Source organism: Cajanus cajan, chromosome 11, assembly GCF_000230855.2.
Source record: "Cajanus cajan strain Asha chromosome 11, NIPB_CcT2T_4, whole genome shotgun sequence".
NCBI classification, from domain to species: domain Eukaryota; kingdom Viridiplantae; phylum Streptophyta; class Magnoliopsida; order Fabales; family Fabaceae; genus Cajanus; species Cajanus cajan.
In genome coordinates this window covers 17568292-17585963 of record NC_138527.1, presented here as the reverse complement: position 1 = coordinate 17585963, position 17672 = coordinate 17568292, and positions in this window count along the sequence as shown.

Genomic DNA, 17672 nt, shown 5'->3' with positions numbered 1-17672 from the left:
CCATGATGGTACCATGAGCCGAATTCAAAAAGAAAGGTTCAAGGGAAGCTATCTAAGTTGTCAAATCACAACGTCAAATAACAAGACTTTCTTAACTTCATAAGTGTTTAATCAAACAAGCCTAAACACATGAGCCTACCTTGGCCAGCCATTCTTACAAAAACCATTTTCAAAATAATAATAATCCCCTCTAAAACACAAACTTCTGAACAAAAAATATCTTTCCTTTCTTTTCTCTCTTGTCCCAAACGATTTTAGAATAATCTAGTGGAAACATGGAGATATAGTGGTCAATAGGAGGGTTGACACGTTTTCTAAAGGAAGGAAAGGATCACTTGGTTGATGACACCAATCTCGATATAACACGCATCATTCCTCGGTTACAGAAATCGGCAGCGCACAGCCCGTCTAGAGGAATGGCAAAATCCAAGCAAAGAAACGCATCGGTTAATTCTTTTGAAAAAATAAATCAAATAGAATTAGGTGCATCATACCGCATACATGCATACAGATGATAGGTGTACTGGAAGATCACTTATTCTCTGTTTATTGAAAAAACCAAAAATAAAAAAAAAATCAAACTTCAGAAAAAACAATGCGCCCGTACCATGTTCAGTACGCCCGTACTAAAATTAGGGTTATGAACAAATTTTTAACTCAATACAGGCGTACTGAAATGGATACAGCCGTATTGGCCTTTAGTTGCACATTTAAAGACCTTATCATGAGGCAATCGCATAAAATAGAAAAATAGAAAAAAATTGCTTGTGTATGACAGCAGTCAACAGAAAAAGCCAAAAAACGACAAAAAAGGCAAAAATTCAGAAAATCAACCGCATCATACAGAATAACTGAGCCTGGAAAGGCTTGCCGAAATAATACTCTCCCATCGTACAGAATAACTGAGCCTGGAGAGGCTTGTCGAAATAATACTCCTTCATCATACAGAATAACTGAGCCTGGAGAGGCTTGCCGAAATAATACTCCCCAATCGTACAGAATAACTGAGCCTGGAGAGGCTTGCCGAAATAATACTCCCCAGAGACATCTCAGCTTGCACTCTTGGGCCGAACTCCCAGTGAAAGCTATTAGCGCAAGATCAGCAAGATTCCCCAATGGAAGCATGATCAACCGAACAGAATATCCGAGTCAAAGGACTTTGACTTCCTCAGTGGAAGATAGCTTTCCAACTCGAGCGACGAGTGAAGCTAAGCCTGAAGAGGCTTTCTAAATAATACTCTGGGATACATAAGATCTTCAATCCCCATTCGCCTACTCAGAGGCACTCCTTCAAAAAAAGAAAAAAATCAAAAAACATCAACAACCATTCCCCAAGCGGGATCCGGCACTCAGCCGAACACCAAACATCAAGATAATTCGCCTACTCAGAGGCACTCCTTCAAAAAAAAAAAAAAAAAGAGAGAAAATCCGAAAAGATCAATAACCATTCCCCAAGCGGAATCCGGCACTCAGCCGAACACCAAACATCAAGATAATTCGCCTACTCAGAGGCACTCCTTCAAAAAGAGAAAATCCAAAAAAGATCAATAATCATTCCCCAAGCGGATTTCGGCATTCAGCCAATCATTGAACGTCAAGATGATCCGCCTAACAGAAGAGGCTAATCAAAATTCACAATAGAATCCCCCAGCGGATAGCAGCCTAACGCAGAGGCAATAAAACCAGAAAATCAAAAGAGTCACCCGAATAAGGATAACCGGGATACTCCACCAACGTCGAAAGGACGTCAGCCAATCATAAGGCATCGCTCACCTCAAAAGGAGCATCTTTGTGTCTGCACCCCCAAGGAATCAGAAATTCCCCAGTGGGCACCAACTACGCCATGGAAAGTTGGGGCACAAGAACCTATGAGTAACTGCACATCCCCTAGACGGATCCCTGCGTTATCCAGCCCTCAGTGGCACAAAAATCAAAAACAATCGTCGAAGCAGCATCGTGGACTGTGGAGACAAAATCATCACAAATCCCTGGAGAGGGCAAACTCACACTGCCAACGTCGTCAGAAACACGGAGGCAGACCTTGGGGAGGGCAAACCGCAGACCCTGGAGAGGGCAAACTCACGCTACCAAAGTGACCAGAAGCACGGAGGTACGCAACCCTGGGGAGGGCAAACCGCAGACCCTGGAGAGGGCAAACTCAGCTGTCAAGGTTGTCAGAAACACCGAGACAGAGCCTGGAGAGGCGGTACTCAGCTACCCCGTCGTCAGAAACACGGAGGTATGCAACCCTGGGGAGGGCAAACCGTAGACCCTGGAGAGGGCAAACTCACGCTACCGAGGTTGTCAGAAACACCGAGGTATGCACGAGCCTGGAGAGGCGACGACTAATACTCAGCTACCCCGTCGTCAGAAACAACGGAGGTATGCAACTGTCAAGGTTGTCAGAAACACCGAGACAGAGCCTGGAGAGGCGGTACTCAGCTACCCCGTCGTCAGAAACAACGGAGGTATGCAACTGCCAATGTCGTCAGAAACACAGAGGCAGAGCCTGGAGAGGCGGTACTCAGCCACCAACGTCGTCAAAAACACGGAGGTGTGCAACTGCTAACGTCGTCAGAAACACGGAGGCAGAGCCTGGAGAGGCGGTACTCAGCTACCGAGGTTGTCAGAAACACCGAGGTATGCACGAGCCTGGAGAGGCGACGACTAATACTCAACCTGGAGAGGCTACTCAACAATTTTCCACCGGAAAACACTACAAGTCGGAAGGATGGCTTATTCCCCGGACAATTGGGTCAACTCCTTTACTTGTCAACCGGTACACCAAAAAGCCGTTTGACTAAGTAAAGGGGGGCAGCTGTAGACCCCTAAAATTGTCCGGGTCGGAAATAAGACTCGAAGACTCTCGAAGACCAAAGGAAAGTCAGCCGAAAGGACTCCTGGAAGACTCTGGAAGACCCTAGGATGATTCTTCATAGGTTTAGAAGTCTTAGAGTAGCTTAAAATAAGGATGTGGGAGGATTGGAGCTCAATACGGCCTCCTAGAAGTTCAGTACGGCCGTACTCAACAATTTGAACTACAATACGGCCGTACTGAAACCAATACGGCCGTACTGAAGTTTTTGAACTTCAGTACGGCCATACTGAATTCAATACGGCCGTACTGTAGTTCAAAACTTCAGTACGGGCCGTATTGATGTCAGAGGCCGTACTGTGCCTCACTCTTATATATAGGACGTCATTTGGACGTCATTCCACACATTTTACACATTTGGACACCTTTTGGACCTTCTTGTTGAGCATTCTGGGGTTTTTGAGCAGTGTTCTACCCTAGAATTCTCTCCGAGAGCCGATCCGATGAAGTTCTTGAGTTCTGAGCATTTAGCTTGAGAATTTGAACTAGTCGAAGGGAAATCTTTCTGATTTCCATAGTAAAAATTAATCTTTAGGGAAGGAGCGAGCAAGCGTGTAGTGGGAAGGAGCGCCAAAAAGCCTCCTAACATTTGAATATATAAAAGCACGCTTCAAAGGTTTCTTCTTCAAAATCCTTTCTTTTACCGCTTTCAGATTGTTGCATTGCATATTTAGAATTTTCATCATGTAAATATTCTGCTTATAATCGTTTCTAATAAATAGGGGTAATTTAGTAATTTTACACTGTTATTTATGAAATAATCCGTCATAGGGAACCCGAAAGGGGCGTTGTGGGGTGCTAACACCTTCCCCGCACGTAACCGACTCCCTTACCCAACTCTGGTTGTAATGGCCAAGGTTGATTTGCGAAAATCAATTGCCTTATCCCTTTTTCCAATGTTTTGAGTAAAACATTGGTGGCGACTCCAAGAACCCTTCTTTTTGCGAAAACCACTAATCCATGGAGGGTCCCGCTTGGGATTAACATGGATTGGTGAATCATTTAATAAAATTGTTAGTTCGATGAGGTCTCAGTTTGAGAATAAGTCGTTCTAACAATCCATCATTTTTCAAACCTTTAAAAAGAGTCCAACCATCGTCGCGAATGCCAAGGTCCGTTTCGGCGGGTGGCGACAGTGAAGAGAGTTGTTCTACCACTAAAATTCATTTACAAAATACTCTCATCATAAATAAAGACCTTAACTCTTACCCTAATCTTACCACTAGTCATGAAGTAGAGATTCTAGAACAAATTATTCTAAAGAAAAATGAATCTCAACTTCAAGATGTAGTGAAGAAGGAGTGGACTATACTTAGTTCTACTTCTTGTGCTACTTCCTTGGAGGTGCCCAAGGAAGAAAGCCTCCCCCTCTTTAGGATTCCTTCTACCATAGTTGTTCTAATAAAGCACCCAAATTTTGGAATATATTGTTTGATGGATACATCTTGTCATATTTCATATTCTATTTTTGATCTTATGGGAAGTTCATCTTTATTTGAACTTAATTTGCACCCTTCCCTACAAGACAAAAATAGTTTATATGAGTTTTCAAGATTTTCCAAGACATTTTATCTACCAAACAATATAATTCAAAATTGTTTAGGGCGTTTTCTAGTGGTATTTTCTTTATATTCTAGGAAAAGCCTAGGTTACCATTTAGGGTACTTTAGGCAAGATGTTGTAATTTTTAAGAAGCATTCTTTTCATTGTCTTAGTTATAGTGTCATTACATTTTTAGGATTTCATTCTAGGTTGTACTTAGAAGAGGATCCAATTTCTACTTTTAGAGAGTCTAATTTTGATAGTTTATTTTTTCTTAGGCTAGATATAAGGACTCCTCTTAGGATCCATAATCCATTTTCTCATCATAAACATGTCACCTCTTATACATGGTTTGTTGTGTATGTAGGTGATGATTCTTATTCCATGCATCCTCGTGATTTGAGGACAAATCCTTTTCAAGAAGGAGGGGATGATGGAATCATGCCTAGGAAGGCAAGAGGTGACATATTGAAGGAGCCAAGAGGAGTTGGCTAGACATGAAGGTTTGGGCCAGTCAGGGCCCAATGGGCCTGATGGGCCTGGGAAGGCCCAAGTTAAACTTTTCATGGGCCATATTTTGTCATAGCTATTTTCATATGTTTTGTATATATCATGTTAGTATAGGTATCATATATTTTGGTCTTGTATTTTGGACCACTTAGAATAACATTTTAGGTTTTAGGCTTGTTGGGCCTAGTTTTGGGCTTCATGGGCCTTTGGGCTTTGGGTACCAATATTGGGCTCATTTTCATTCTTGTAATTTTTCCTTTCCATTGTAATTGTTTGACCAATGTAATTAGGTCATTAGAATAGGAAAATACAAGGAATACTAAAGTATGCTAATTAGGTTAAACTAGGTTTAATTTGGAAGCCATTTAAGTTACATTTGAGTCACATGTTTTGCACCATTGGTGGCTGAACATGTGACACTCAAATTAACCCTAAATGACTCTCAAATCAGACCTAAATGCACCTTGGTACCTAAATTTTCGGACTTACACATGTGCACCAAAGTTTGAATTCAAATTTCAAATTTGAATTCAAACTTTAGGCGCCAATTTGTGTAGCTTTGGTTTAGGTGCCTATGTGCTTCATTTCCGTGCATACTTAAGTCCTCCCTTCACATTTTTGTATTCACTTTGAATGATTAATGAAATTTGTGAGCCATAGTGCCGAGTTTCCCTCTCAAAGTCTCCTTGAGTTCATCTTCAAAAACCTTAGGAATTCACCTAGAATCCTTCTCTTTGAAGTGTGCTCTCCATTGATGCTTGAGCTTGGATGCTTCCATCCAAGGCTAGATCTAACTCCATCCGTGTTCCTTCATAATTCAAGAGCCATTCCATTCGGTGTAATCTCCTTGAAGAAGATCCGTGCATAAGGAGAGCTAAGGAGAAGAACACCTACCACTTCTCCTAACCTCTTCCATCATATTAGCTCTAGAATTACTACGGTTATCCGAGTAGTAGATACCATCAAACAAACTATAACTGATTTAATGAGCCATTCGCAGTTTCACAGTCTGAATTAGTTCATACTTACACATGCATGGCTTAATCTTTGAGACAAGCATATGACTACTGGCAGGATCAACCAGGTAGCATCCGTCAATGACTCTGCACATGGTGCAAGTGTTTACCACAGTAAGGTGGACAAACCGTGCACCAAGACAATCGTCATTCAAAGCAACCGATATTTTTGTGAACATGGGACATGAAACCAATGTTCATAACATAAACCGAATCCAAGAGAACAATTTGCACACACATTCCATGAAAGCCATTACTATACATGACTAACATGGATCACATGCACTACTTTCAAATCCCCCAACAACCCCGAGAAGGGCTGTGGATGGAGCAAGTCTCGAAGTGATGGAGGAGGCCCATGGACTAAGGGCCCAACTACTAGAGCCATGGCAAGGATGATGCATGAAGAGTGGGCCCAAGCCCAAGGAAAGCCCACTACTTTATTTTGTTGGGCTTTGTTTCAAGCCCATTAGATTAGGGTTAGCATAGGAGTGGGCCTTAGTGCCATGTATTTCTTTTGGGCCTTGTATTTTCGGCCTAGTAGTGTAGGAATGTCATTTAGAGGTCATGTGAATTTAGGGTTAATTAGGTTACATGTGAATCTCCATTAGCATGTAATTAGAAGCACATTTGGAGTGCATTTCGGCCATGTGCTACACATGCACAAGGTGTGATCCGAAATGCAACTCAAATAGCTTCCTAATTACATGCCAAATGAGTGCACATGGGGGGGTGGCCGGTTGGCACCAAAATTTGAATTTTAGAATTCAAATTTTGGCGCCTAGAGTTAAGTTAACCATACCATGGTTTTACTTAACTCTAGGTGAACCCAACTTAAACCCTTAACCTAATTTCTATTATAAATACTTGTATGACCGGATTGTAGGATACTTTTGGATGATATATTGATGAGATTTCTTACCATAGAAATTGCCTATCCGAAAGTCACTCTCCTAAACTCTACCCTACTTGAGATCCTCTCCTTGTAGAGTTAGGAAAGCATTCCTTCTTCCGGACTTAGCTAGACGCAAGCTAGAGTCACATTGGAGCTTCTTGGAGCCTCCATTCCTTGTCAATCTTCCAAGGAACCGAGGAGCATTGAGGGAATTCTTGAGGATTTCCAAGTGGAACCTCATCAAGTGGTATCAAGAGCTTCGGTCTTCAAGAGATAAGTCATCTTCTTGAATTTTGATCCGTGGTTCAACTTGTCATCTTGTGTTCTTATTGTTCAATGTTTGAGTTCATGTCATTTTAGAGTTGATTCTTTCCTAGATCTATTTTCTTGTCTTAAAATTGATGGATCTAGTTTTGGATTTGCTTGAGTGATTCATATATGCATTTTACTTTGAATTGCTTCCATGAATCATGCTCCATTCTCTTGTGCTTAATTATGAATTTTCTGCCTAATAGCCTTTGAATTTGTTTGAGTCATCTTTGCATCTTATTCGGTCATTTAAATGCTTGAGTCTTTTATTTTTAAATCCATGTCTAGTAGGTTTGTGTAGTTCTTTTATGTTCATCTATCTTAGCTATGCTTGTTGATCCTTGATTTTTGATTTGCACCTTGAAACCATTTTCTGGATTTGGCCGAGATCCATTTCTTTTCTTTGGTATAAGCTCATGAATTTTTGTTTCATTTTTGAGTTCATAAACTACTATTAGATCATTAGTAGTTTTCTTAGAATTTTAGGCTTCCAAAATTTTGAAAAAAATGTCTTACACAAAAATTCTTCAATCCGTGAGTGTTTGATCTTGTATCATTGGTGTGTGCTGAAAAATTGTGTTAGGATTGTAATTTGAATTTGAAAATTGGAGCCAAAACCGTGCATGTGCTACATAAACCAACCAAGCAACAAAAGCATGTCACATGTTCATTACATTTTGAACTAATTTGTGTGGCATTTGAATTTCAATTTGAATTCGGTTTTGGTGTTTCACTTAAGGTGTGACCGAGAGTTTGTGAGGTTCTTTTAAAGAAAAAGGCAACTCCTAAGATTTAAAAAAAAAAAGAAAAAAAAGAAAAGTTCAAAATCAAAAGTGAATTTAAAAAAAAAAAATGCTAAACCTAATTTGAAAAGTAAAAGCCAAATTAAGGAGTTTAATTTCTCAATTCGTTCTTCTCGGTTTCTACTTGTTTTGGAGTCATTAAAAGGAATTTTCAGCTCACCTATTTTTGAGTGTTTGGTTTTGTGCATCTACTCTAGAACCTTTCTTAGGTTTGTTCTTCCTTGACCTAGTTTAATCTTGTGTTGTGTCATCTATATTCACTTCTTCTATTCTAATCTTCTTTCCTATAACTCTTCCATACTTGTCTTTGTTTGAATTCATCATGGAACTCAAATGTGACTTATGCTTGACCTAGTTTATCTCCTTAGAAGCTAGTTCTACAAGGGTCATCAAAAGAGGACTAAGAAAAGGAGGAGGAAAGGGAAAAGGAGGCTTTCGGATTTGGCTATCAAACACCAAACACTTGTGGCTGGAAATTTGAAGTGGCTGGCCTAGCAATTCCATGAAGACTTCTTGGAGATTCAATTGAAGATTGTACTTAAATTTAAAAAAAAAAAAATTGTATAAGCATTAGTGACGGATTTTAGTGACCGATTTTACCTTACTAATTTGAATTTTGTTGCAAAATTTAGTCACTAATCCATCACTAATTCTTTGTGGCTGTTTTTAATACTTTATTTTAGCCACTTGTTCTTAGTTGTTTATACTTTGTATTTGGCCATTTCAAGGAGTGTCTTGGAAGTGTCTTTGGTACACAACCATCTCTCCTTAGGAATAGAATTTTCGTTAGTACTTGGTGGGAGTGGTCCTTGATTGATCTTTGGTATCTCTCAAGCTCTCACCTTAGGACACGTTTAGGTAGTTTAATTTTTTGTTGCTTAATCCTTGTTTTACTTGCTTTTATACGGCTAGCTTATCATAGTTCATAAAAAAAAAACATCCAAAATAATTTTCATTGAAAAGAATTTGGTAAAGATTAACTACAAAGGGGATTAGTAATTTTTACTTGAAGAGGCTTGGTTTTTAAGTGGCTCTTAGTAGCTCACCTCCCTCCAAAGTTCAATTTGTATACATAATCCTCTAAGTACTTAGTCTTAACCTTGCATAAAAACAATTGCTTTTCAAAGTTCATTCATAAAAAATAATCTTTCACCTATAATGGAAGAATTTTCTACTCCTCATAGTGATACTAATTCAAGTGACAACAAAAGTTTTACTAAATTGTCACGTGAATTAAGATCACTAAAACTATGGAAAGAGCAAGAATTACAACAAAAACTTGAAAAAGAAGCTCAATTTGCTCTAATGGAGGAGGAAATTCGTTTATTAAAGGAGAAAGATAAAAGAAAACATCACCATGGTCAACATAGTTCCTATGCTCATAGTTCCACACTAGGAGAGTCAATGTATAATAGCCTAGCCTTAGGAGATCATTATCAACCACCTCCTAGGAGAATCCATAGGAACTCCACAACAAGGGAATCTAGGGTAGATCTCCCTTATTTTCATGGAAAAGATGATGTGGAGGGATACCTAGACTGGGAAATGAAAGTGGAACAAATCTTTACTTGCCACCAAGTAAGTGAAGAAAGAAAAGTTTCCCTAGCCACTTTGAGTTTTCAAGGTCATGCCATGTATTGGTGGACCTCTCTTGTGAGAGATAGGCGTCTCCATAATGAACCTCCAATTCAATATTGGAATGAATTAAGGAGTGCCTTGAGGAGAAGGCATATACCCTCTTATTACACTAGGGAGCTTATCAACAAGCTCCAAAGACTCCATCAAAAGAATATGACTGTGGAAGAATATAGACAAACAATGGAGTTGTACATCATGAGGGCTGGCATTAGAGAAGAGGAAAATATTACCATTGCTAGATTTTTGAGTGGATTATCCTATGAAATAAGAGATAAGGTTGAGCTTCTCCCTTATAGGGATTTGGATGATTTGGTTCAACTTTGCATAAAGGTTGAACAACAAAATTTACGAAAAGGTTTTAAAGTAAGCTCATAGTCATCTTCTTTTTCTAAGGATAACTACAAGAGGGAAAGTAAGAAAAATGATTTTGACAAGAAAAATACTTCTTCCTCCAAAAATCTAGATAAAGGTAAAGAAAAAGATAAAAAAACAAACACCTCATACACTAACACCAAGTCTAGTGACATAAAATGCTTTAAGTGTCTTGGGAGAGGCCACATTGCTTCTCAATGCCCTAACAAAAAAGTGATGATTCTAAGGGGCCAAGACATTTATAGTAGCCATGATGAAGCTACTACTTCTTCATCTTCAAGTGAGGATGAAGAAGAAGCAAGTGAAGAAGAGTCATGTGAGGTTACTTATCCTTATAATGGGGAACTTCTTATGATGAGAAGGGTCCTCAATAACCAACCTAGTGATACACAATCCCAAAGAGAGAACATCTTTCATACAAGATGTAACATTTCAAACAAGGCTTGTTCTCTCATAGTGGATAGTGGATCTTGGTGCAATTGTTGTAGCACTAGGATGGTTGAGAAGTTGGGATTGACTACCACACCCCACCCAAAACCTTATCAACTTCATTGGCTTAATGATGATGGGGATATGGTGGTCAACCAACAAGTGGAAGTAGAGTTTTCTATAGGGAACTATCAAGATAAAGTTAAATGTGATGTAGTTCCTATGGAGGCTTGTCATATTTTATTGGGTAGGCCATGGCAATTTGATAAACAAACTCATCATGATGGCCTAACTAATAAAATAACTTTCACTCATAAGGGTAAAAAGTTTGTACTTCATCCTTTGTCACCTTCACAAGTGATAGAAGATCAAGTACAAATGAAAGCCAAACGTGAGCAAGAAAAAGGAAAACCAAAAAAAGTTGAAAAAAAAAAAAAACTTCTAAAAATTGATGAAAAGGAGGATTCTAGAGAGATTAATGTTCCCTCTCTAGAGATAGTTCAAAAAGAGAGTTTTCAATCAAAACCTTTAAATAAAACTTCTCTCTTTATTGAACCATCTTCTCATATCCTCATGTGTAGAGGAACATTAACTTGCACTGCCACATCTTCTTTGAACACTTCTCTACCTCTTGAGGTGAAAAATCTTTTAAATCAATTTGATGATATATTTCCCAAGGAAGGTCCAATGGGACTTCCACCTTTTAGGGGAATAGAGCATCAAATAGATCTTGTGCCTGGGGCTAGTCTTCCAAATAGACCAGCTTATAGGACAAATCCACAAGAGACCAAAGAGATAGAGAAGCAAGTACAAGAGTTGTTGGAGAAGGGTTGGATTCAAAAGAGTCTAAGCCCTTGTGCTGTACCAGTCATCTTGGTGCCAAAAAAAGATGGAAAGTGGAGGATGTGTTGTGACTGTCGAGCTATCAACAACATCACCATCAAATATAGGCACCCAATTCCTAGGCTTGATGACATACTTGATGAATTGCATGGGTCATCCATATTTTCCAAAGTAGATCTTAAGAGTGGCTATCACCAAATTAGAATCAAAGAAGGTGATGAGTGGAAAACCGCTTTTAAGACTAAATTTGGACTATATGAATGGTTAGTAATGCCTTTTGGGCTTCCTAATGCACCTAGCACATTCATGAGGTTGATGAATCATGCCCTTAGGGATTGCATTGGGAAGTTTGTAGTTGTTTATTTTGATGATATTTTAATCTATAGCAAAAGTCTAAGTGATCATGTAGATCACCTAAGGCAAGTTTTTCTTGTCCTTAGAGACAATCACTTGTTTGCCAATGTCGACAAGTGCACTTTTTGTGTAGATAATGTTATTTTTCTAGGTTTTGTGGTGAGTAAAAATGGGGTTCATGTGGACCCCGAGAAAATCAAAGCCATCCAAGAATGGCCTATTCCTACTAATGTAAGTGAAGTTAGGAGCTTCCATGGATTGGCAAGCTTTTATAGGAGATTTGTTCCTAACTTCTCTACATTAGCTTCCCCTCTCAATGAGTTGGTGAAGAAGGATGTGGTCTTTGAATGGACGGAAAAACATAACTTAGCTTTTCAAGATCTAAAGCATAAACTTACTCAAGCACCTGTTCTAGCTCTGCCTGATTTTTCTAAAACTTTTGAGCTAGAATGTGATGCTTCTGGACTTGGCATAGGCGCTGTGTTGTTACAAGGTGGTCATCCCATAGCTTATTTCAGTGAAAAACTTCATGGGGCTACCTTGAACTACCCTACCTATGACAAGGAGTTATATGCTTTAGTTCGTGCCCTTCAAACTTGGGAACATTATCTTGTGACCAAGGAATTTGTCATTCATAGTGATCATGAATCACTTAAATATTTGAAGGGTCAGCATAAATTAAATAAAAGGCATGCAAAATGGGTTGAGTACCTTGAACAATTTCCTTATGTCATCAAATATAAAAAAGGCTCTACAAATGTAGTGGCTGATGCTTTGTCTAGACGACATGTGTTATTAAATATCCTAGGTTCTCAAATTCTAGGATTTGATGATATTAAGGATTTGTATGAGAAAGACCTTGATTTTGCTAACTTTTATTCTTTATGTATTCAAAAACCTTACCAAGGTTACTATATTTCTGAGGGGTTTCTTTTTAAAGAAAACAAACTTTGTATACCCCAAGGATCTATTAGGAAACTTTTGGTTAAGGAGAGCCATGAGGGTGGGCTCATGGGGCATTTTGGAATGGAGAAAACTCTTTCACTTTTGAAAGAGAAATTCTTTTGGCCTCACATGAAACGTGCTGTCCAACGGTTTTGTAGTAGTTGCATTGCTTGTTTACAAGCAAAGTCTACCACAAAACCTCATGGATTATACACCCCCTTGCCCATCTCTTCTTCTCCTTGGGTAGACATTTCCATGGATTTTATCCTTGGATTGCCTAGAACTCAAAGAGGGAAAGATTCCATCTTTGTGGTAGTGGACCGTTTTAGCAAAATGGCACACTTTATTCCATGCCACAAAGTGGATGATGCAAGTCACATTGCTAAATTATTCTTTCAAGAAATTGTGAGACTTCATGGGTTACCTAAAACTATAGTTTCAGATAGAGATGTTAAGTTCCTAAGCCACTTTTGGAAAACTATTTGGGCTAGGTTAGGAACTAAACTTCTATTTTCTACCACATGTCATCCCCAAACTGATGGGCAAACTGAGGTAGTCAATAGGTCTCTAGGGACTATGTTGAGGGCAATCCTCAAAGGCAATAAAAAGTCATGGGATGACTATCTCCCTCATGTGGAGTTTGCCTATAATAGAGTGGTTCATAAGACCACTAACATGTCTCCTTTTGAGATTGTTTATGGTTTTAATCCTCTCACTCCATTAGATTTATTACCTCTACCCGATGTTGCTTCCTTTATTCATAAAGAAGGCACCTCTAGGGCTGAGTTTGTCAAGAAATTACATGAGAGGGTTCGAACTCATATTCAATCCCAAACTGAAAAATACCAAAAATATAATAATAAGGGTAGGAAAGAGGTTATCTTCAAGGAAGGTGACTGGGTTTGGCTCCACCTTAGGAAGGATCGGTTTCCTTCCAAACGAAAGTCCAAACTTAGTCCTCGAGGGGATGGTCCTTTCCAAATCCTTAAGAAAATCAATAATAATGCCTATGTCCTAGATCTCCCTTCTGAGTATGGTGTTAGTTCTAGTTTCAATGTTGCTGATTTGTCTCTTTTTACAGGACTACCCACACAAGAGGAAGATGCTTTGGATTTGAGGACAAATCCTCTTCAAGAGGGAGGGGATGATGGAGGAGGCCCATGGACTAAGGGCCCAACTACTAGAGCCATGGCAAGGATGAAGCATGAAGAGTGGGCCCAAGCCCAAGGAAAGCCCACTACTTTATTTTGTTGGGCTTTGTTTCAAGCCCATTAGATTAGGGTTAGCATAGGAGTGGGCCTTAGTGCCATGTATTTCTTTTGGGCCTTGTATTTTCGGCCTAGTAGTGTAGGAATGTCATTTAGAGGTCATGTGAATTTAGGGTTAATTAGGTTACATGTGAATCTCCATTAGCATGTAATTAGAAGCACATTTGGAGTGCATTTCGGCCATGTGCTACACATGCACAAGGTGTGATCCGAAATGCAACTCAAATAGCTTCCTAATTACATGCCAAATGAGTGCACATGGGGGGGTGGCCGGTTGGCACCAAAATTTGAATTTTAGAATTCAAATTTTGGCGCCTAGAGTTAAGTTAACCATACCATGGTTTTACTTAACTCTAGGTGAACCCAACTTAAACCCTTAACCTAATTTCTATTATAAATACTTGTATGACCGGATTGTAGGATACTTTTGGATGATATATTGATGAGATTTCTTACCATAGAAATTGCCTATCCGAAAGTCACTCTCCTAAACTCTACCCTACTTGAGATCCTCTCCTTGTAGAGTTAGGAAAGCATTCCTTCTTCCGGACTTAGCTAGACGCAAGCTAAAGTCACATTGGAGCTTCTTGGAGCCTCCATTCCTTGTCAATCTTCCAAGGAACCGAGGAGCATTGAGGGAATTCTTGAGGATTTCCAAGTGGAACCTCATCACGAAGGCTACAAGAATACCATTTAACAGGAAGGCAACACAAGAACCGAGCTTGACCACAAAGCCATGAAAAGGAAAGCATGTCAATTGTTCGATGCATAAGCATGGAGCCAGCCAACAAAAACATTCCATTCACCACTCATACACCCCCACGTGCGCCAAACTCAACACCACGTAACGAACCACACCCTGCATTGCCAAAGCCATGCAAGCAAATGGAAACATCAAGTGACGTCTGTTTGACATCGCTAGGCATGAGAATTCTAGGGACAAAATCATCTCAGGGACAAGAATATTTCAGGGACAAATTGTCCGAGACAACAAAATCTCAAGGACAAAGTCTTTCGGGCAACAAAATCTCATGAACAATAGGCAACCCGTATCACAACTCATCCAACATCAACTATAGGAAGAGGATAATTAGCTTTGGACCAATCAAAATACCGAATTCCAACAAAATGTAACGACCATCAACACCATCCAAAAGTTGAATGGGCAAGACCAAGCATGCAACCATCTCAAACCGAGAGGCCAAAATTCAACCGAAATGATCACTTAGGCGATCAACCATTATATTTACCGAGAGGAACAAAATCCAAGAAAGAAAGAAGGCTAGGTTTGGTGCAAATTTGTACAAAGGCAATGAATAAAGGGAAAATGGGATGGAAAAGTGATAGAGTAGGCCATATTTGGTGCAAATTCAGGCAAGGATGGTGAACAAAGGGAAAACCCACCAAAAATTAGCTCGCAAGAGCATAGACCGTCCCTCGGGTGGGTTGGGTAGTAAAGAAAGTAGGAAAGTATGGTGCAATTTTGGGCAAGGATGATGAACAAAGGGCAAATTGGCTGGGCAAGTGAAAAGGAAGGCCATATTTGAGCAGACTCGATCAGGGATGGTAAACAAAAAGAAAACCCACCAAAAATTAGCTCGTAAGAGCATAAACCGTCCCTGGGGCGGGCTGGGCAAGATAAAAAGTAGACTAGGTTTGGTGTAATTTTGGGCAAGGATGATGAACAAAGGGAAAATGGGCTGGACAAGGGAAAGGGTAGGCCATATTTGGGGAAAATTCGGTCAAGGATGGTGAACAAAGGGAAAACCCACAAAAAATTAGCTCGTAAGAGCATAAACCGTCCCTCGAGTGGGTTGGGAAAGATACAAACTAGGCTAGGTTTGGTGCAATTTTGGGCAAGGATGATGAACAAAGCTAAAATGGGCTGGACAAGTGAAAGGGTAGGCCATATTTGGTGCAAATTCGGTCAGGAGTGGTAAACAAAGGGATAAAAAGTAGGCTAGGTTTGGTGCAATTTTGGGCAAGGATGATGAAGAAAGGGAAAATGGGCTGGAGAAGGGGAAGGGTAGGCCATATTTGGTGCAAATTCGAGCAAGGATGGTGAACAAAGGGAAAACCCACCAAAAATTAGCTCGTAAAAGCATAAACCGTCCCTTAGGTGGGTCGGGCAGGAAAGAAAATAGGCTAGGTTTTGTGCAATTTTGGACAAGGATGATGAGCAAAGGGAAAATAGGCTAGACAAGTGATAGGGTAAGGCTTAATTGGTGCAAACTCGGTCAAGGTTGATAAACAAAAGGAAAACCCACCAAAAATTAGCTCAAAAGAGCATAAACCGTCCCTCGAGTGGGTTGGGAGAGATAGAAAATATGCTAGGTTTGGTGCAATTGTGGGCAAGGATTATGAATAGAGGGAAAATGGGCTGGACAAGTGAAAGGGTAGGCCATATTTGGTGTAAATTCAATCAGTGATGGTAAACAAAGGGAAAACCCACAAAAAATTAGCTCGTAAGAGCATAAACCGTCCCTCGGGTGGGTTAGGCAAGGTAGAAACTGGGCTAGATTTGGTGCAAATTTGGGCAATAATGATGATCAAAGGGAAAATGGGCTGGACGAGTTATAGGGTAGGGCATATTTGGTGCAAACTCGGTGAAGGATGGAAAACGAAGAGAAAACCCACCAAAAATTAGCTCAAAAGAGCATAAACCGTCCCTCGAGTGGGTCAAGATGGCTTAAATCTGGCTAAACGAAGGCTGGAAAGGCCAAAATATGGGTTAGAATGATGATAGAACGAATCTGGAGTTTTTCGAAAATTTTCAAAAAAATCGGCCGAAGTCGGTCGAATTTTCGGTTTGATTCATGAAAAATTTTGATTCGAAATTTGCCACGGGAGAACACAACGCAGGCTTAGAAATGCCCACGGAGTGTGAGGGGAAGGCCCCGTGGCTCGCCCAGACCAGCCAAGGTGCGCTGGGTTTCTGCTGAGACACACCCTCCCCCTATAATAGGCTAATATGCAAAAGTGAATTTTGTACAAGTAGATACCTTTTTTCTGAGCAGACATAAGTCCCTTTTTGAGAGCTACAGATCGAATTTTGATCTGATTTTTTGCAGGATTGTTTAGAAAAATCATATCTTCGAGCTCACCAAATTAGAGAATTTTTTGCCAAGGGAATATTTTTTAATAATTTTTTTAAAAACGAAAATACGTAAATCCAGAAAAATAGAAAAACGTATCTAGGGATCGAATTTTGATCTGATTTTTTGCATGCACCCACATACTAATATAACTGACCTGTCCACCAAAAATCTCAGCCATCCTCCAAGGGATTGAATTTTAATGATTTTTTTACCAAAACATGGTAAAATCGGAAAATTCGTAAAAATGGAGGATGAAGGTCTTTCACCCCCAAAACTTCCCAGCATACTTAGGCATGTTAGAAGATATGTTTGACCCAAGAAGTGCTCAAAAAAAAAATTGAATGGTTCATAGTTGGTGCATAGTGGTCGGTCACGGTGGGTCGTGGTGCAAATCTGGTGGGTCGTGACTCAATTTCTGACCAGCCTTGGCTCAATTTCTGGTGGGTCGTGACTCAATTTCTGACCGAGCCAGCCAAATTTTCTGACCGAGGGTGACTCAATTTCTGACCGAGAGTGACTAAAATCATGACTGAGGCTGGCTCAATTTCTGACCGAGAGTGGCTCAATTTCTGACCGAGAGTGACTCAATTTCTGACCGAGAGTGACTCAAAAAATGACCGAGGCTGACTCAAATCTTGACCGAGGCTGGCTCAATTTCTGACCGAAAGTGACTCAAATCATGACCGACGCTCGCTCAATTTCTGACCGAGAGTGACTCAATTTCTGACCGAGAGTGACTCAAAAAATGACCGAGGCTGGCTCAATTTCTGACCGA